This window comes from Pongo pygmaeus, chromosome 2 (genome assembly GCF_028885625.2).
Source record: "Pongo pygmaeus isolate AG05252 chromosome 2, NHGRI_mPonPyg2-v2.0_pri, whole genome shotgun sequence".
In the NCBI taxonomy this organism is placed as follows: Eukaryota; Metazoa; Chordata; class Mammalia; order Primates; family Hominidae; genus Pongo; species Pongo pygmaeus.
In genome coordinates, this window is record NC_085930.1 from 207612858 (window position 1) to 207634990 (window position 22133).

The following is a 22133-nucleotide window of genomic DNA, read 5'->3' on the forward strand; positions in this document are numbered from 1 at the left end:
ATTCCATTGTATGTATGTACCTCATTTTGTTCATCCATTCATCTGTGGACGGACATTTGGGTTGTTTTTATTGTTGGTTGCTATAAACATGGGTGGACAAATTATCTCCTCAAGACCCTACCTTCAATTCTTTTGGGTATACCCCCAGAAGTGAAATTGCTGGATCAATTGCTGATGGTCATTCTATTTTTGTAGCCTCCTTTTAAAACTTTGCTTTTTAGTACTTATTCTCCCCAAATTAATAATTTCTCAGGTAAATAAGAAACCAATCTTTTACAGAATAGTTTTTTTATTATCCATAGAGTGTTTTATCAAATGGCCATACTTATTAAATTGGTTGCTTCCAGTTTTCTATTATGAAAAACCATGCTAGATAAACAAATACTTATCCATAAGATGAATTCCTGGAAGTGAAATTACTGGATTAAGACGTGTACATTTTAAAAATATTGATGCATAGTGTTATGGTACATGTACAAACTTCTAAAGGTTTGTTTTTATGAAGTATCAGCCTCTGTTGCCAGCACTCTGTATAAGCAGGGCAAAGGCTGGCAGCTTAAGTACCCTCTAGTCTTTTAAAACTTTACCTTCAAAGAAAATAAATCTTTACACCAAAATTCTTATTCAGACGTGAAAGTGTTATATAAGTCATCATTCACAATAAACAATGAATGATCAGATCTTGCCACTGAAATTTTAAATTAATATAAGTAATATCAAATCCATTTTTAAATGGTTCTCCCTCAGTAAACATAAAAAGTTCCCTCAAATTTATATATTATTTTTCAGATTGCAAACCACTTCCACTTATGTTTTCTTACATATTCCTTGTAGTTAGTTATTGTTTTCCCTGGTTTACACATGAAGAAATTGAGGCCCAGAGAAGTGACTTGCCTGAGGCAACAGAGCTGGTAATCAGTGTCTTCTAGTTCCAAGTACATTGCTTTTCAAGTTGCAGATGACTCATTTTAACCAGTCCTTGAGGTCTTGTAGTAAGTAAGCATAGAGGAGACTTTTCCAAGCTTCTTTTTCAAACCAGAAAGAGGTAGTCATGGTTTTTGGAAAGTAACTAAAACCATGATTTAATAAGAGGCCATTTGTAGCCGAAACCTAGTACATAAAATATAAATAGCCCTCCTTCTTTCCCCTAGAATTGTGCGATGCCCTTTGTGGTGCTGGTATGGAGTGGTGTCAAGCGTGTGGGCTCTGGCGTCATCCTGCTTGGACTGGAATGTTGGCACCAGGGTACTAATTTTGTGATCTGAACAAGTCAACCTCTCTGCACTTCCATTTCCTTACCTGCAAAATGTGTAACAAGAGCTCCCATCTCAGTGGATTGTTGTGAGGATTGGATGAGATCATGTCAGTAAAGTAATTAGCACTGTACCTGGCACAGGCTCACTGCCTGATACATAGTAATTCTTACTACTAGGTGTTAAGGACCTAAGTAATACTGTTCCTCTGTTTTATCCTGGGGAGAAGGGTACATGAAAGGGGCTAGTGAACAAGTTAAGGGAGAAAATAGCCTTCTCTGATCCCTCGGCTGATTAACAAAGGTAATCAGAGGCTTCTCTAGTAAAGTGTAGGCTCATATCGTTCGGTTCAAATATTTTTTAAGTCTCCCTAGTTATTTCTTCTGTTACCAATGGGTTATTTAGTAGCTATGTTGTTAAACTCCAAATGGTTGAGGATTTCCAGATATCTTCAGTTATTAATTTCTATTTTAATTCTGTTGTGATCAGAGACGGTGAATGTTCAATGTGTACGTTAAAAGAATGTGTATTCTGCTGTTTTGGGAAATATGTTCTAGAAAATGTAATGAGTCAAATGGGGTGATAGCGTTCTTCATGTTTTCTATAACTGGTTTTTGGTAACTTGTTCATGTTTTCTATTGCTATTGTTTTTCTATTTACTTTGTCTATCAATTATTGAAATAGGACTTTGTGGAAAATTCTAGCTATATGTGAATTCCTTTAATTGTCCTTTGCACTTAGTTTTTGTTTCATGTGTTTTAAAGCTTGTTATTAACTGCACATCCATCTGGAATTGTTACATCTTGCTGAATTAACGTCTATATTATGAAATACCCATCTTTATTATTGTAATACTCATGGTCCTGAAATCTATTTTGTCTGATATTAATATTGTCACTCCAGCTTTCTTATAGTCAGTGTGCGATGTATCTCTTTCTACCTTTTTACTTTTAACCAGCTTGTCTTCATATATTTAAACTTTTTTTGTAGAAAGTATTAAGTTGAATGTTGCCTTTTTATCCATTACGATAATATCTACCTTTTAATCAGGATGTTATGACTATTTACATTTAATATAATTACACTGATTACATTTAATATAATTAAATCAATTAATATAATATACTATAACATAATATAGTTAGGTGTAACTCTACAATCTTACTCCTTTTTTTTTTCTGCCTGACTCATCTGTTCTTTGTTCCTTTACGTCTTCTTTTCCTGACCTCTTTTGGAGTAAGCAATTATTTCTTAGGATTCTATTTTATCTCCACTATTACCTTACTAGCTATAATTCTGTTTTATGTTTTAGTGGTTGCTATAGGGCTTGTAATACGTATTTTTAACTTACCACAACCCACCTTCAAATAATATTAGCACTTCAAGCATAGTATAAAAACTTTAGATCAATGTATTTCCATTTTCCTCCTTGGGTCCTTCATATCAACGCTGTACATTTTAGATTCCTATTTATTGCAAAATCCACAATATGTCATTATTAACTTTGCTTAGAACAGGCCATTTTAATTTAAAAACAGTAAAAATCAGAAAAAATCTTTTATATTTACCCACCTATCTACCATTTTCAGAACTCTTCATTCCTTAGGTAAGCCTGAGTTTCTGTCTGGTTCCTTTTCCTTCTGCCTGAAGGTATTCTTTTTAACATTTATTATAGTGAAAAATCTGCTGGCAGTTACTTCTCTCAGCTTTTTAAAATCTGAAAATGTCTTTATTTTATCTTTGTTTTTAAGAGATATTTTTTCCACAGGCTTTAGGATTCTTGGTTTGCCGTTTTTTGTTTTCTTTCAGCAACATAGAAATGCCTTCCCATTGCCTTCTGGCTTGCATTATTTCTGAAGACAAGTCATCAGTATTTTTAAAAATCTTTGTGCCTCTGTATGTATGTCTGTTGTTTTTTTTTTTTGAGACAGGGTGTTGCTCTGTCGCTCAGGCTGGAGTGCAGTGACGCAATCTCATTGCTCTGTTGCTCAGGCTGGAGTGCAGTGACACAATCTCAGCTCACTGCAACCTGTGCCTCCTGGGTTCAAGCAATTCTCCTGCCTCAGCCACACCCAGCTAATTTTTGTGTTTTTAGTAGAGATGGGGTTTCACTATGTTGTCCAGGCTGGTCTCGAACTCCAGACCTCAGGTGATCCGCCTGCCTTGGCCTCCCAAAGTTCTGGGATTACAGGTGTGAGCCACTGAATAATACATCTTTTAAGATTTTTTCTTTTTCACTGGTTTTCTGCAATTTAATTAGGATATGGCTTGATGTAGTTTTATCTTTATTATGTCTCATGGCTTGTTGAGCTCTCAGATTTGTGAGCTTATAGTTTTCATCAAATTTGAAATATATTTGGCTATTATTTCTTCAATACTTTTTCTGCTTTCCCTTCTGGAACTCTAATTACAAGTATGTTAAACAGCTTGATAGTGTCTAATAGGTCACTAAGACTTGGTTTATTTTTTTTTCCTCTCTGTGCTTTGGTTTGGAAAATTTTCTATTACTATGTTTTTAAGTGCATTGACCTTTTATTTTACAATGTCTCATCTGCTGTCAATCACATAAAATCATAATCATTTCATTTCAGATATAGTATATTCCTACTCCACAGAGTATCATTTGGTTCTTAGGATGAGGAGGTGTCCCAGGATCATCATCATAGATTAGTGGAATTCCTGCTTATAAATGCCAATATATTCATAAGAAAAAGACTGTTGAATCCTGCCAATCCATAGCACAATGGCTTTTGTACTCCAGGGGAAACCGGTAATAGTAGCAAATACTTTTTATTTTTCCTTAAACAATTTAACCAAGGGAGTCAGGTACATTAAAGAACTCTGGAGAGTCAATCAGGTTTGTGTGTGTGCCACAATTTCTTGAGGTGGAGAAGCTGAGCTTTTTTCCTACGCACCAGAATGGAAGAAGTCATAGGACAGTAAGAATGATTAATAATGCCCTTAGACTTCGGTGCTTATACGACTCTAGCCAAGTCACTTCAATATGTCTGAGCACCAGTTTTCTTATCTGTCAATTGGTGATAGTAATGCGTGTCCCAATTGCCAAGGAAGGATGTTATGTAAGTTATGGAAGACAATGAAGGTGAAAAATTTTTGTGAACTTCAAAGTGCCACACAAATGAAAGGTGCTATTGTTTGTGCTTCTGTTCTGGCACAATCATCTGGACCTTTCTCTGGCAGAAGCCAGAGCCCCTCCTTCTTACTTGCTCTCTCTTTCTCTCTCTTTGTTTCAGGCTCCAGGGAGTTGGGCTACTTCTGAGGACATCCACTAGGCATGTTTGTAGCAGCTTTTTTGGCAAGGGCCCCAAACTGTAAACAACCCAAGTGTTCATCAACAGATAAATGGATCAACAAATCGTGGTACATCAATATAATGGAATACCACTCAGCAATAAGAATGAAGTAGTTACTGATACACATGACAACACAGGTGAATACAAAAATAATTATGCTAGTGACAGAAGCTAGATCCTGCCCCCACCAAAGAACAAACTCTCATTTATATCAAATTCTAGAAACTGCAAACTAACCTATAGTGACAGAAAGCAGATCAGTGTTGCCTTGGGCTGGGTTGTGGGGGGCAGGCAAGGGCAGGAAATAATTTTTTAAGTTAACAAACTTATATTATGGGAATAAAAAGTTTTGCTGGAGACTTCAGTTTGGGCTGGTTAAGTTAACAGCTCCTTAAAGATACACTTTTTCCTCAAAGCTCTTCCTAAATGCTTTTACTTAATTAAGTAGCCAGTATGAAACAAGGAGCAAATGAACTCATATTCCTCTCCATGTTAACAAAGGCAAAACTCCCAAAATGTTGAACAAGTCTATGAATATATGGTGCTTGATTGGTCCTATTTCTTCAAGGCAGAAGCCACTAGAATATGAGTTTATAGAAGGCAGGGATAGTATCTTTATGATTCTAGCACCTAATGTAGGTTTTGGCTCATAGGAAGAGTCCAGCAAAGGCTTTGGAAGAAAGAAAAATCAGGAGGGAGGGAAAAATAAGGGTGGAGAACAGGAAAGGACCTCTTTAGTGTCTGTGCAGGAAGGATGTATTCAGTTAATGACAGATCAGTGTACAGGACCAGCTTCATGTACTGGAGGCAGTGCGGGCAAGGAAGGAAAGGTCCCACTGTGTGGACTTCTCCATCCTTACAAAGTGAGAATTAGAACTCTTGCAGCCGGGCGCGGTGGCTCACTCCTGTAATCCCAGCACTTGGGGAGGCCCAGGCGGACACATCACGAGGTAAAGAGATCGAGACCATCCTGGCCAACATGGTGAAACCCCATCTCTACTAAAAATACAAAAATTAGCTGGGTGTGGTGGCGCATGCCTGTAGTCCCAGCTACTCGGGAGGCTGAGGCAGGAGAATTGCTTGAACCCAGGAGGCGGGTGTTGCAGTGAGCCGAGATTGCGCTACTGCATTCCAGCCTGGACGACAGAGCAAGACTGTCTAAAGACAACAACAACAACAGCAACAAAAACAAACAAACAAAAAAGAATTCTTGCTGGACTTCCCTTTCACCAGGACAAGGGCTTTTGGCTGAGGCTGCATCCACATAGGCAGGAGCCAGGCTGGGAATGGAGTCCAGAAAGAGTCACCGATGCAGCCTGTAGTGGAAATATTTTATTTTAATTTTATTTATTTATTTATTTTATTATACTTTAAGTTCTAGGGTACACGTGCACAATGTGCAGGTTTGTTACATATGTATACATGTGCCATGTTGGTGTGCTGCCCCTATTATTTTATTTTTTTGAGATGGAGTTTTGCTCTTGTCACCCAGGCTGGAGTGCAATGGTGCAATCTTGGCTCACTGCAACCTCCGCCTCCCGGGTTCAAGTGATTCTCTTGCCTCAGCCTCCTGAGTAGCTGGGATTATAGGCACCTGCCACCACACCCAGCTAATTTTTGTATTTTTAGTAGAGACGGGGTTTCACCACGTTGGCCAGGCTGGTCTTGAATTCCTGACCTCAGGTAATCCTCCTGCCTCGGCCTCCCAAAGTGCTGGGATTACAGGTGTGAGCCACCGCGCCCGGCCTTGTAGCGGAAAGATTTTAAATGAAGAATATGAGCTGAAATCTTGACTGACAGCCCTGATTCAGCCAAGTGTGAGCAAATACCAAACCCAGTCCAGAAGCTGGATGTGAAACCCGAGGGCAACCTACAATCAGGAGTCAGAAGGGGCCAGGATTGGGAGTCAGAAGGGGCCAGGGTTGGGAGGCAGAAGAGGCCAGGATTGGGAGGCAGAAGGGGCCAGGATTGGGAGGCAGAAGGGGTCAGGATTGGCATGCGCCAAAGATGAGCGGGGAGTGTCGAAACAGCGGAGGAGGCGGTCATCACTCTGATTTGTTCTGGTGCCCTCCTGGGTGGCTGCCCTAAAGGCATAGCCAGAGCTGACTACCTCACTGGTTACTCACTACATAAAGGAGTGAGGAGAATATGAAGCGTTTTAAAATAGTTTGGACTTATCAACCTGTTAGAAAAAAATGAGTATTTATGCATATTCTAAGGGCTTCTTTCCTCAACACTAGTTTGAAGATTATGTCATTCAGTTTTGGTAGGTTGCCTGGGTTCGACGTGAATAACATGACCAAATTGCTGCTTGTTCTAGTTCATATCTCCTTCTCCCATGTGACTCTAAAGGCTTTCAGAAAAAATAGCACATGGCCGGGCGCGGTGGCTCACGCTTGTAATCACAGCACTTTGGGAGGCCGAGACGGGTGCATCACAAGGTCAGGAGTTCGAGACCAGCCTGACCAACACAGTGAAACCCCATCTCTACTAAAAATACAAAAATTAGCTGGGCTTGGTGGCGGGTGCCTGTAGTCCCAGCTACTCGGGAGGCTGAGGCAGGAGAATCACTTGAACCCGGGAGGTTGAGGTGGCAGTGAGCTGAGATTGCACCACTGCACTCCAGCCTGAGTGACAGAGCTAGACTCCATCTCCCAAAAAATAAAAGGAAAGAAAAAGAAAAAATAGCACATTCCCATTGTAGGGCCTGTTTTCCATTTCATTATTTGGTTGCACTGCCTCTCCTATACTTACGTGTCTTCAAGTTCCATACTTTCTCTAATAATCCTTGACACTACGGCATAGCTACTCAGGTTTACAAGGTTCAATGATAGGAACTGAGCAGAAATATGGATATTTTGTTTTTCTAGAGATGCACTAAACATACAACTGTGAGGCCACGTTTTCCTTTATGACAGCTCTCGACTTACACTTCTCACCCATCTTCTTAACCTTTCACATTATTTCCTGAAGCCATTTCATCTTCCTGCTAAAAGGCCAACCTAAAAATAAGTAATCACACTGAAAAGGATCCAGATGGAAACAGAAAAACACGGACACACTCATTCAGGACGTGAAACATTTTCTATATTTGTCAGTAGACTTAAGTTTCCTTCTCATCTTCATTTCCATCTCATCACAGAGGCGTATTAGAAATATTTTGACCCATTGAAACCAAGTTCATTCTATGTGGCTTTTGATTTCAGGTGATACTAGTGGATTTTATCTTGAAATAAATATGATTAATTTCTATTTTTTATTTAGTCAAACCAAGAATTCAGATTATTGTGTGTGTTCCTAAGAGGCATACTAGTTGTTCATTTCAATCAACTGGAAAAAGGATACATTGAGCTCAAGAACTTGGCAGATTCCCTAATTTCTTTTGCTATATGAATGTGGAAGACCTTCTAAGGCAGGTCTTTACCTGCTTGGACACAGACCATCAGGACACAAGAGTCATAAAACCAGGTGAATGCAGCAAATTATAAGCAAAGCCAGAAATACAAAATATCAGACTAATCAGACTCTCTAACGAATTACTATTTTTTAAAATTCTTTTTAAATTATCTTTTTAGAAGAACAACACACACATACACTTATATCAGAGGAAATTTAGTAAGTTCCTTGTTTTCAAGGGAGCTTCTGATATAAGTCCACATTTGTTTATAATGCTCATATCTTCCTTATATAGATATCTTCCTTATATAGTCCTGTTCAATGGCAACTGGCACTCAGAATAAGAAATTTGAGACACCACAAGATATGAAATTACCAAAGAAAAGAAAAACGTATCCTCATTATCAAGGCAATAAATCCTTCCATACTATATTAGAATATTTATCAGAATAAAGAGTTGAAACAAAAAGTGTTTACTGAATAACTGTCTCTTAGCCAAGAGAGGTCTCCCCTAGGCACCATGATGAATATTTATGAACTTATATTGAAGAATTATAAATTTTAGGACCAAGTTAATAATCTAAGTCACTGAGGTCTATAAATTATCCCCCACAATTGAAAAAAAATTATTCCCTAAATTGTGGTGCTTTAGAAAATGGCCTAAAAGTGAGACTTTTAGGCCTATTGACCACTGTCAATAGGTTTAATTTCACATGAATTATTATTATTATTATTATTATTATTATTTTGAGATGGAGTCTCACTCTATCACCCAGGCTGGAGTGTGGTGGCGGATCTTGGCTCACTGCAGCCTCTATCTCCCAGGTTCAAGTGATTCTCCTGCCTCGGCCTCCCGAGTAGTTGGGATTACAGACGCCCGCCACCACACCTGTCTAATTTTTGTATTTTTAGTAGAGATGGAGTGTCACCATGTTGGCCAGGCTGGTCTCGAACTCCTGATCTCAAGTGATCCGCCCGCCTCGGCCTCCCAAAGCGCTGGGATTATGGGTGTGAGCCACTACACCTGGCCTAATTCCACATGAATTATCAGCCACAATTCGCTTATCTTGCGGGCTCCAAAAATGTTTTTAAATTTTAAAGTACAGGTTCAGGCTGGGCAAGGTGCTGACACCTGTAATCCTAGCACTCTGGGAAGCTGAGGCAGGCAGATCACCTGAGGTCAGGAGTTTGAGACCATCCTGGCCATCATGGGGAAACCCCGTCTGTACTAAAAATACAAAAATTAGCCGGGCATGGTGGTGCATGTCTGTAGTCCCAGCTACTCAGGAGGCTGAGGCGGGAGAATCGCTTGAACCCAGGAGGCGGAGGTTGCAGTGAGCCAAGATCTACCACTGCACTCCAGCCTGGGCGACAGAGCAAGACTCTGTCTCAACAAAAAAACAAACAAAGTACAGGGTACAGGTTCTGCAAAGGCAACCAAATGGTTGTTGTGCACTTCCTCCAGAAGATGCACATCCTCCAGAAGATGTTGAGCCACAAACCAAAACCAAGAGTGTGCCCCTTTAAGTACTTTGAAGGTGACGAAAGTACAACCACTCTATTCTCCTTATTCACATGTCCAGATTCCATCATGTACGTCTTACTCAGACACAGCTGGAACCAGAGCTGGATGTGACCTCTCCCTTTTTTTGAGCTCTGAGCTGTGCAAGCACTGCCATGTGACTCCTGCACAGCTGTTCATTCCCTGGTCAGGGTCTGCCCCTTTCTCTGGTGAACTGTATCGTATTCTACTCTGGAATGTAATATTTATCTACATTTTTTATCTCACCTACTAGATTATGAATTTTTGAATGCAGGGACCATGCCTGTTTTATCTTCTTTGAAGTAACACAGATGAAAACTCATTGTAAATTACGAAATACTTTCATGGGTCTAACTTTCTATTCTTTGTAAAATTATTTGCATTTATTAGCACCTAACACATTGCAGATGCCCAATAAAGATTTGTTGACTGACTGAATAAATAAACATCTCCAATTATTTCCCTCCTATCACCAGAATTCCACATGGTATCTAGTAGAGTTCAGCCCAGCAAATAGAAGGTCAGCTCTCTAAGGGACATTTGTTGGAATAGAGCCCAGAAGGCTGGCCTGCCATCCTCAGTTCACCACCCATCAAACGCACATACTGCCACCGCCTCTTCCATTTCATACTCTAGTATTTGGTTGCACCCTGCAGCATCCTGGCAAGCTGTCCAGGAAAGCTTCCTCAGGGAAATGTGGATGCCTGACCCCACACTAAAAAGGTCTTTCAGGACTGGCTAGTGGAGGGGTTGCCACAAACTATCCCCACCATTTGGATGTCCAAAAAGTAAGCATTAGCACAACTCTCCTCCCCTCGGTAACAAGGGGAACAAAAACCATGGAAACCGAAGTGAGCAGAGAATTAGGAGAATGGAGCAGGACGTTGGTTTTCACCTCGCTATGCCAAATGCACAGGAATAAACAACGGAGAAAGGTATTCCGCTTTCAAAATGGAAACTTTGCAAGGCTTTCTCAACTGTATTTTTTTTTTTTTTTTTTTTTTACCACCTGTAATCTGTCTTTGAACAGGCATGTTACCTTTAAAAAAAAAAAAAAAAAAAAAAGGCAGCTGGGAGTGGTGGCTCACGCCTGTGATCCCAGCACTTTGGGAGGCCGAGGCAGGTGGATCACCTGAGGTCAGGAGTTCGAGATCAGCCTGGCCAACCTGGTGAAACCCCATCTCTACTAAAAATATAAAAATTACCTGGGCATGGTGGTGGGCGCCTGAAATCCCAGCTACTCGAGAGGCTGAGGCAGGAGAATTGCTTGAACCCAGGAGGCGGAGGCTGCAGTGAGCCGAGATCGTACCACTGCACTCCAGCCTGGGTGACAGAGTGAGACTCTGCTCAAAAACAAACAAACAAACAAAAAGCACAACCTTGTTTCAGTAACATATGTGGAAAAACTCTAAATAAATCACTTTCTCATTATGAAATACTTCTCCTGTTTTAAAAACCAAATTCAGGAATTTGACTTTAAGAAAGAAAAAAATGAATTTCATTATGGCTGCTTTCTGCAGTGAATTAATATCTAGAGGCCCACTGGCCACCTGCTCATAGCCTGTCCTGCGTTCTTACCCAGTCACAGGTGAACTCAGAAGCACTTGGGTTTATGACATATTTGCAATGCTCCCTTTAGAACATTTACCAACTGCTGTATTTTTTTCCACAGAGTCTCACTATTTCATTATAAAGACTAGAAGAACAGGCCCTTGTTCTCAGGCAAGAAAACACAGAAGCTTCATTTGTTTATTATTTTTAACTACTACACATTTTCTGTGCTTTATAGCTTCTTCAGTGATTGTTTAATTGTGAATATATCGGCATGTGATTTGAGGTCAGCTGTTTGTTCCCTGGGTGGTACAGCCAATTCGTAATCTTGATAGGGAGAAATCTCATTAAAGTCCAAGCTGTAAATTCTAGGCTGCCAATGAATACTCTCCCTCTCTTCAAATCTTCTGTGTCTATCATGAAAAAAATTCTCAAACTGTTTACCTTTCCCTATTACTGAGAATATATTTTTAAAGGCATTATTCTCTTCTTCATTGCTTCATTTGCTATTACTCTTCCTCATTGCTCTCCTGCATTACTCTTCTTCATTACTTTGAAAAAGGCAGACAGGCAAACAAAAGAAAATGGTCTCTAATGCTGCCACCCAAAGATAATCACAATTAATATTTTGGTGCAGAGTCTTCCAGGCTGTTTGAGAGAGGTTTTTTGTTTGTTTGTTTTTGCTTTATTGGGTTTTTTTTGGTAATAAGCACCAAAAGAAACTGAAAATAAGTTTTGCCAGAGTTTTAAAGTGATGCCGTCTTCTAAAAAATTTTTTTTGCTAAGCTAAAACCACATAAAATAAGATTTTCTTTCATTTAATGTTTTCAGTTTGCCACCAGTATACATATAGCTAAAGTGGGCCATCAGTCTATGGGAAAACAGGCAAATTTTTTGCTTTTTTTGAGATGGAGTTTCACTCTTGTTGCCCAGGCTGGAGTGCAATGGTTCAATCTCGGCTCATTGCAACCTCTGCCTCCCGTGTTCAAGCGATTCTCCTGCCTCAGCCTCCTGAATAGCTGAGATTACAGGCATGCACCACCACACCTGGCTAACTTTGTATTTTTAGTAGAGAGGGGGTTTCTCCATGTTGGTCGGGCTGGTCTTGAACTCCTGACCTCAGGTGATCCACCCACCTCGGCCTGACAAAGAAAATGGGCATTTTCAAGAAAAATATGTGAACTTCTGCCGTTTCAAAGTCCGTTCCAAGAACGCTTTGACTGATTCCACTTGTCTCATTTCTGTACCTCCCAGATCATCCTCCACCCAACTCCAGCTCTTTTTTTTTTAATTTTAATTTTAATTTTTTTGAGATGGAGTCTCACTCTGTTGCCAGGTTGGAGTGCAATGGCATGATCTTGGCTCACTGCAACCTCCGCCTCCTGGGTTCAAGTGATTCTCCTGCCTCAGCCCCCACCTCGAGTAGCTGGGATTACAGGCATGTGCACCACGCCCAGCTATTTTTTGTATTTTTAGTAGAGATGGGGTTTCAACATGTTGGCTGGGATGGTCTCGATCTCTTGACCTCATGATCCACCCGCCTCGGCCTCCCAAAGTGCTGAGATTACAGGTGTGAGACACCGTACCTGGCCCTCCAGCTCTTCTCAAACCCTTACTCCAGGATCCCTTGTCTGCTCGTCTTGCTTACAATTTTGCTTCTGAGGGAAGACAGTAGAGTCAAAGGGATAAGATTGGAAGCAAATACACCCAAATATTAATAGGGGTCAACTCTGGTCAATTGAAACACAAGTGTTGGTTGTATTAGTTTCTGTATTCTTACAGATATTTTTAAAATTCTAGATATTAACAAAACAAAGCTAATAAAAGATATGGTCTCTGTGTTCCAGGAGCTCGGGTTCTAGTCATGTGTAATCAATTACAGTAAATTCAAGACTTGCAAACAGATCTTTCCTCTAGAGGGCTTTCTAACGAGGTTAGTAGAAGGTGCTAGACTCTAGTAGCCATAGGAACACAGAGCATGGAGTATACTCCCCCTCCACGTTTCCTTGGAGAATGTAGAGAGGCTTCTGCGAAGAGGCAAAGACTGACTTGAGGCTTGGAGGATGAGTAGTTTTCCATGGTTTCCAGTGCAGGTAGGAGTGTGCTGCAGAAAGCCCTGATACATGTAAATCAGACGGAGACCAAATCATATGCTTAGGGAAGAGAGACTATTTTCAGTATGGCTGGGGTTGTTCTGTGTCAGCAGATAAACTTGGAGAAGTGGTGAAGAGTCCCATGGGTCAAGCTACCCAATGGTTGATGAGAAACCAGTGAAATAAGGGAAGGCTATAATATGACTTTTGTGTTAGCAACATCCTTCAGGGGATGTTGTGGACTACAGAGGAGGAATGGAGGCAGAGAGACCGACTAGGAGGCTGCTGCCACGGTCGAGGTGAGAGATGATGATGGTCTGTAAGAGGGCAGTGGCAGAAAGCAAACGGGGACAGATGAAAAATCTTTGGAAGATAGACTCTAACCTGCAAGGAGACAAATTAGATGTGGGGGTTGTGGGAAGGAAGAGGACAAAATAAAGAGCCACTGCTGGGTTTCTGACTCGAGTATTGGGTTGGATGGTGGGGCAAATTCACTGGGATTGGGAAGAGTAGAAATGGAGAGGAAACAAATGAGTAAAATTTGCAACATGTGGCTGGGTGCGGTGGCTCATGCCTGTAATCCCAGCACTTTGGAAAGCCGAGGCGGGCAGATCACGAGATCAGGAGTTCGAGACCAGCCTGACCAACATGGTGAAACCCTGTCTTTACTAAAAATACAAAAAAATTAGCTGGGTGTGGTGGCACATGCCTGTAATGCCAGCTACTCAGGAGGCTGAGGCAGGAGAATTGTTTGAACCTGGGAGGCAGAAGTTGCAGTGAGTTGAGATCATGCCACTGCACTCCAAAAATAAATAAATAAATAAATAATTTTCAACATGCTGATCTTGGGAAACCTGTGGTACATCTTGCTTGGAGTTGCCCAAGAGACCATGAAGCATAGAGATTGGAGTGAGCTGAAGAAAGTATTCTCTCTGAGCTAGAGGAAGACTCATCAAGCGGATGCCACCTTGGCTGAGGTCATTGAAGACGAGGTGTTGAAGATGTCCTGGGAAGACTGAGGGAGGGAGAAGAACAGAGGCTGGAGCTCTAATGGAGCTCAACATTTAAGGAAAAGGGAGGCTGTGAAAGAGACTGAGTGGGTGGTCCAAGGGGAGGGAGGATGATCAGGAGAGAGCCACGTCAGTCAACGTTACATCTGCTAAAGAAGAAGATCATTTTAAGAAGGAAGGAACAGTCACTAGGTTAGAGCAAGCAGATAAGTCTAGTAAAACACGGTTGCTAGATATAATACAGCATGTCCAGTTAAATTTGCATTCAGATAGAAATGAATACTTTAAAAATATTGTTTAATTAACACTTTTTTTATTTTAATTTTTGTGGGTACATAGTAGGTGTATATCTTAATGGGGTACATGAGATGTTTTGACACAGGCCTGCACTGTGAAATGGTCACATCATGGAGAATGGGGTATCCATTCCCGCAAGCATTTATCCTTTGTGTTATAAACAATCCGGTTATGCTCTTTTAGTTATTTAAAAATGTACAATAGAGCTATTATGCCTATGGTCACCTCGTTGTGCTATCAAATAGTAGGTCTTATTCATTCTTTCTATTTTTTATACCCATTAACCATCCCCACCTTCCCCAAAATGAATACTTTTTAAGTATAAGTATGTATATTACTTTGACTTGCTAAGTATGGGAACCCTAGTAAGAGAAAGACTAAAATCTGCAGGTAGATATGGTAGTTAAAGCTAAGTCAGAGGACTGCAGGGAGCAGATGCAGGTGGGAACTGGGAGGTGATGCATGTCAATCAATCTTCCTGGAAACCAGGCTTTGAAGCAAAGGGGTAGGGGACAGGCTTAAGACAGGAAGAATTTTCTTTCTTTCTTCTTCTTTTTTTTTTTTTTTTTAATATACTTTAAGTTCTGGGATACATGTGCAGGACGTGCAGGTATGTTACATAGGTATACATGTGCCATGGTGGTTTGCTGCACCCATCAACTCGTCATCTACATTAGGTATTTCTCCTAATGCTATCCCTCCCCTTGCCCCCGACACCCCGACAAGTCCCATTGTGTGATATTCCCCTTTAAGACAGGGAGAATTTTCTGAAGGGGAGCAGACATTTCATATTGTCATTTTCTCCCCTCCCCGCCCACCACCAGCAGCCAGAAACCATGTGAGGTTTAAGACCATGTCTTAGTTATTTTTGTAATCAAAGCTCTGACCTGGCCAGGGCCTTCCTTTTGTGCATCAGGAACTCAAGACATGTTTACTAAATTAAATCCTTAGACTGGATTTCTCCAAGTCAATTGTAAATAACTGAGGTAATCAAGGAGGTGCATTACTTTTGTGTCTACCTGAAATTTATGATCCAACATATTTTGGGCACATCTAGTTTACATTGATGAGAATGATCTGTGGAATTGCGTCTGCTCTCTACGTCTACTTACCGGTGAAGTCAGAGTCTTTAATCCTAGAGGCCAGCGTCCCTTCTTCCACCTACCAGTGTATAGCAGAAGCAGCAGCAGCAGCAGCAGCAGGAGGAGCAGCAGCAGGAGCTAGGAATCTCTTAATTGCTTTGTGCTTGTCAAGATTATGCAACTTTCCAGGTGAGTAAAACAGATCCAAAAGGTCCGGCTGAGGGGGGAGAAAGAAAACCACCCTTGCACTAAACCAGCAGAGTAAGTTGTTTAAGACGGTTTTTGGGGCCTGCGGGAAACTTCAGCAGCCTTCAGCCTGATCTGACATTTGCTGCTCCACTTGGCTTACAAACTGCTTTTCTTCTTTTATGCAGCTAAATGAAATCTACTCACCCCAACGGAGGAATAAACCAACCGCAAAACAAACCTATTAAGGGGCTGCTCAAGGCTGCCTTAAGTGATCCAAAGCAGGGAACAAAGGCATGTGTGCTTTGAAAGAAAGATCTTCTGCATTTCTGCTCTGAAAACATTCTCAAGTCAACATTGGAGATACTTGCGGACTCTGCTTGCACGGAAGGAGGAAGTAGGAGCTGGTGCTGAAGTGAGGGGTCAAGGACTCCTGTTCAGGCTGTTAGAGAATGCAGACCCCAGCATTCTATACTTTGATTTGCTAAGTATGGAAACCCTAGTAAGATAAAGACTAGGGTCTTTCTTTTTTCTTCCACCATTAGACCCTGCCCCTGAAGCAGACCCTAGAGAAGATTAGAAGTCGATTCACTGGGGAGGTGACCCATAGCAGGGACCCGGTAGACCCTGGAGTGGGCAGGTTCTGTTGGTGAAAGGGGAAGGAGAAAAATGGTTAATTGGAAAAGCTTGGATTTTGAGGTTGGTTTAGACCTGGGTTCACATCTCAGATCCACCTACTCTAGTTCTGTAGTACTGGGGTGTCTAAAATGGTGCTTAAGAGCAAAGCTTTAGTGTTGGATGCATTTGGGTTTAATTCCTGCTGCTACAAGTGGACTCAGAGTAGTATTTTTCAAGATACCTTCCTTTTTCTTTTCTTTTTTTTTTTTTTTGGAGAGAGGGTCTCACTCTTTCGCCTAGGCTGGAGTGCAGTGGTGTGGTCTCGGCTCACTGAAACCTCCACCTCCCGGATTCAAGCAATTCTCCTGCCTCAACCTCCCAAGTAGCTCAGATTACAGGCACCCGCCACCACGCCTAGCTAATTTTTGCATTTTTTAATAGAGACGGGGTTTCACCATTTAGCCAGGCTGGTCTTGAACTCCTGACCTCAGAAGATCCACCAGCCTCGGCCTCCCAAAGTGCTGGGATTACAGGCGTGAGCCACCGCGCCCGGCCCCCAAGACACCTTCCTTATATATTTTCCTTGCACCCATTTTACCACTACGGCTCTAGGAAAGGGAAAATGATGAATGGCATCTCGGGAAGGAGGAGAATGTGGTATAGGAAACACCTCTGTAAACAGCGGAAGGGACAGGAACCCTTTCAACATCAAGGTGGCATGGAGAAGGGGTTTGCGGGGAGTGGGATGCAAGAGACAAGGGAAGGAGGAGGGCAAGTGGCCAGACACTTGTGGCCTGGCTCACTGGCCGGGCCGAACCCACAGGGAGAAGATTAGAAGTGAGTTCAGCGGGGGGAATTCCCAAGAGTAGTTTGTATCCCCTCCTGCTAAAGAAATCCTGGGAGGAGACTGCCCTGTGGACGGCCTCACAATGACCTGAGTGGCCTCGCGGAGAGAGAGCCGGCCTGAGGTGGGACTACACCTCGCCTCTGTGCTCCCCAGCCTGATCTGGAAGCCTCTGAGGGCTCACTGGGTAAAGCAGAAGGTCACTGAGAGGTCAGCTGAGGGCAGCAGGCCTGCCACAGGCCTCTATGGCAAGGGGGATGTGACCCACAGCAGATGCTGTGAAGATTGCCCGCACCAGAAGACACAGGTGGAGGCCCAGGTTGGCTGTACTAGGAAAAGCTGGGGCGGCACAGAACAAGCAGCAAGAAGAAGGGGAGAGGGGGTGAACACCAGGCCCTAGATGAGCCCAGGGCCAAGAGAACAGACATGTCCTCTGCCATGGACTTTAGCTGCAGGTTTGAACTGGGCCCTGGGAGCAGGTACACGCGGGACTTCTCCTAAGGTGGCGAGAACCCAGGGGATAGGACAAGGACTAGCCTTCCTGCGGGGAGGAGGGAAAGAGGAAAGCTCAGAGAAGGACAAACAGGCCTGGAAGGAAGTTTGAGCCTTGAATTATTGGAACACAGCACTCTTCAAAAGAAATAGACAATGGAAAAAACAAAAACAGAAACAGAAATTCTTTTACCTCCTTTCCCCCGCAAAAAACATGAGATCTTTGACTTGACAAGTTTTTGTTTGTTTCCTGCTCTTCAGTGGGATTTGGGATTCTAGAGGACAAAATGATCAGTTAAAGAAGACGAAGTACTCACCAATTATCCACATCTGATAGGCTGGGTATAAATTGACAGCCCTCACTCCATGAACTTTGTAAACTTGGGTTACCTACTTAATTTCTTCTAGCCTCAGCTTCTTCATCTACAAAATGAGAATCAGACTGCTTCATACGGGTTGTTGTGAGTATTAAATGAAATGACACGTGCCCAGCTCTCTGGGAACAGTGCCCAGCACGTAGCTGTGCCCATTAATGGTTGTGTAACATCATTACTTAGCTTCTACGAGCTTCATTTTCTTCCTCTGTAACTAGGAACTGCGATATCTATCTCACACAATAGGTATGCAGACAGTGTAACTAACTTCTCTTTCCCTTCTACTCCCTGTCTGAAGAGTACAGTTTCTCAGCATCTCCAAATATATTAATCTCCCTTCATTTATTCAGTCAATAGTATTTGCTGGGTTTCTGCTCTGTTCAGAATTTTCTCCTGAGGGTTTCCAGGATGATGCATGGGCAATGTTGATCCTTCTCAAAGAGCTTTCTAGTCAGCTGGTGGAGAGATAGGGGCTGATATTCTTACTTCTTTATTATAGAAGGGAAAAATGATGAGACACAGAGCAAAATCTCTGTGTTCACTTAGAAGTGGCAGCGTTTACTTCCAGTTAGAAGTCAGGGAGTGCTTCCCACATAACATGGCATTTGAACAGGGCCTTGCTGCCAGTATTGAGGGTAATGGGGAGACAGAAAGAGATGAACTGGGCCTCGAAAAATGAGAAATACTTGGCCATGTGGAGATTGGGCAGGGCAGTCTAGGCAAAGAATTGCACACACAATGGCACAGTGTAGGGTGTGATTTGTCATAGATCAGAGAAGATAAGAGGTTAGGGGATAATAGTAACCTGAAGAGTTAGGTACAGGCCTGATATGATGGGTTCATGATGCTGCCAAGCTAACAGTCATCAGCTTGTCACGTTTCTAATATTATTTTGTGAAAGGAAGGAGAAGGGAGGTGGAGCTAGAATTTATTGAGCCCCAGGTACATGCAAGCCCCTGCACTGAGACTACTGCTCTTTAGATAGTATGTCTATACCTCATGATCGTGCTGGGAAGTAGATATTTACAGAGGGGGAAACTGAGGTTCAGAAAGGTTAAGTAACTTACTCAAGCTCACACAGCTAGAAAGTAGTCCATCCAGAATCAAATCTGGGTTTGCCTGATCCAAAGCCAATGCTTTGAGGGCCTTCGTACTTACCTATTCCACCTGTTGCCTCGTGGAAACACCCCTCTTTCCTGCTCCTGTGTTTACGGAAGTTATGTGTCATGTTCTGTTACCGATCAATTAGCAGGAAGGGTGGCTTTACCCAATCCGAGGAATTGAGGCTCAGTGGGGTGCTCTTTTTGGTTCTAGAATTCAAGATCATGGAAAACTGCCAGAAGGAAATGGGTCTCCTCTCCCAAATGGTCCCATAACTAGTCTGGCCAGCTTTAGCCCTCCAAGAGGAGAATGCGGTCAGGGACCGTGACTCAGTTTAAGAAGGTTTCCGCTTACATGCGGAAAACCCCAAGATGCTGTCATCTGCTGTGCATTTGTGCTCCATTAAGCCCCAGGGGATTATATTTTGAGGTGCCTCTTAAGTCAGGATATAGGATGGACTAATGTTTATTATTTGTGATAGGGTGCCTAAGGGAGAAGGCTCAGAAATGCCTGTCTCCTTAGCTGGAAGTGACAAATGAGACCCGAGACATTTTGGTTTTTGCACCACAAAGCCTTTCTCTGGGGAATGGGAGACCAGATTGGAGCACATGAGCTTTGGAGAAGTCATGGATCCTTTCCTGAAACTGAGGCTCAGAGAGACATGCTGTCTTATCCAAGCTCATCAGATGGAAACAGGCAGCGTCAACATGGGAACCCAAGTATTATGGCTCCCGGCTTTCTTACTGAGCCGCACAAAGCAGAATACACTTACCTAATGGGAGCACTAAAAACTATTTACTCTTTTAATGGGCTACAATTGGTTTTACTAGAAACATCGATTTTTTTTTTTTTTTTTTTTTGAAATGGAGTCTCGCTCTGTCGCCCAGGCTGGAGTGCAGTGGCGCGATCTTGGCTCACTGCAACCTCTACCTCCCAGGTTCAAACGATTCTTCTGCCTCAGCCTCCCCAGTAGCTGGGATTATAGGCACCCACCACCACGTCTGGCTAATTTTTGTATTTTTAGTAGAGACGGGGTTTCACCATACTGGTCAGGCTGGTCTCAAACTCCTGACCTTGTGATCTGCCTGCCTCAGCCTGCCGAAGTGCTGGGATTACAGGCGTGAGCCACCGCGCCCGGCAGAAACAATAGTAATATCATCTAGTCCAATTACCTCATTTATAGATGAGAACACTTAGGCTCAGAATAGGAAACTGACTTGCTTAAGGTCACAATAATTTTAGCAGTAGAGGCTGGTCTAGGTCACAGATCAGCTGCCTGTGGTCAGCACAGACAGCTCTTTCCACGAATGTTTAATATTAAGTTCCATTGACTGTGACATATATCTATATCTCTATCTACAGCTACATTTATATCTATATCTCCACACATGTTCTACTGACGATGACCGCCATCGCCATTGCCACGCCCATACACTCACGTGTGAACCGAGAGGTGATCAGTCACTTCCTTACCTTTATTTTTTAATTTTTTTTATTTTTGTTTTTCATTTCTGAGAGAGTCTCATTCTGCCACCCAGGCTGGAGTGCAGTGGTGCAATCTTGGCTCACCAAAACCTCTGCCTCCTGGGTTCAAGTGATTCTCCTGCCTCAGCCTTCTGAGTAGCTGGGATTACAGGCACATGCTCCCACATCTGGCTAATTTTTGTATTTTTAGTAGAGATGGGGTTTCGCCATATTGGCCAGGCTGGTCTTGAACTCCTGACCTCAGGTGATCCACCTGCCTTGGCCTCCCAAAGTGCTAGGATTACAGGCATGAGCCACCATGCCAGCCCACTTCCTTACCTTTAAACTGGCATATCTTTCTAGTTTTATAAAGGGGATAAAAATGTCTCTTAATTTTAAAGCATTTAAAAGTAACCAGTGAAAGAAAATCCCCAGATATTTGCTACCTTTTTTTCTTTCTCTTTTTCACATCAGGCAGGTAATGTGCCGATGATGATGTCTACAAGGTTTGAGGGAGGCACCTCTCAAAACCGAATCATCACACTTACAAACTACAAAAGACTCTTTCTTGGTGCTTTTCTTGTTTGAAAGTACCTACATTTTGGGGCTCAAGGCTCAGAAAGTCAGGGCGGAGAGTTGGGTCCCATGCTCCATTCTGCTTTTCTCGAAGTGCCTCAGATGCTAGGCAGAGTCCCTGCACTCTCTGTGACAGGACTCTCCTCCGTGGCCAAAATTGGGCCTCCATTTTTTTCACCGCAGGAATACGCATGGCCTCATGGCCGTCTCCTGCCTGAGCAGCAGCAAAGCCTCCCCAGACTGCTCTGCCCTGTGGAAGAAAAGGCCTGGGTCCTACTCTTTTCCCAGTCTCCTTTTCTGGGAGGTGGCCATGACTTGCTCCCATTAACCTGGGCAGAGACTGTTTCCCATGTCTTCCTGCCTGAGTTACTTCATGGAGCCTCAGAGGAGGAGCCCTGGACTCTGCTCGCCTGGGATTACTGCTGTTCTGCCCACTGTTCTCCCAGAAGCTCCCTTCCCTGGATCTGACATGACTTTCTCTTCTGAGCCAGGCCCAGCAGGAAGGATGCGTCTGTGCTCTGCCCTGCATTCCTGCAGTGTCCCTTGGGTGTGGGTGGCTGGAAATGATTTGTGTAAGGCACTCAGCCAGCCTCCCTTTTAATCACTCCCATACTCACAGACAGAGGGAATCCCAGCCCCTCACCCAGCAGAGGGAAGGAACCTCCTTCATTTTGACAGGGTCTCCCTCCATGGTGGGGTAAGCAGTGATTCTGGTCTCCAGGAAAGATGCCGCCAAGAGCCTCTTTCTCTGAGGCCTAATTATGAAATCGCTATCTTCAGGAACCCCTCCTCCTTCCCTGGAGCTTCTGCAGGCAGACATTGCCCAGATAATGTTCAAACATGCATTGACCCGGCAGGGCTTCCTGAGCACCACTCTGGTTGGGGAGGAGGACGGGATCAGCTGGGCCTGGAAGAATGGGCAGGGTTTGCTTAGGACAT

The 22133-nt window shown here is 42.8% G+C and overlaps 1 long non-coding RNA gene and 1 pseudogene across 1 annotated transcript in view; both read right to left on the reverse strand.

Annotated features, from left to right (window-relative positions):
* The window catches only part of LOC134739110 (uncharacterized), a 29612-nt gene extending 13974 nt beyond the window's left edge, over window positions 1–15638 (reverse strand). The window contains exon 1 of the long non-coding RNA XR_010125620.1: window positions 15570–15638. This is a non-coding gene — a long non-coding RNA (uncharacterized LOC134739110). The remainder of the gene's footprint in view (window positions 1–15569) is intronic.
* A 5448-nt stretch (window positions 15639–21086) lies between these two features.
* On the reverse strand, window positions 21087–21181 carry LOC129034466 (small nucleolar RNA U13; annotated as a pseudogene).
* Between the last annotated feature and the right edge of the window lie 952 nt (window positions 21182–22133).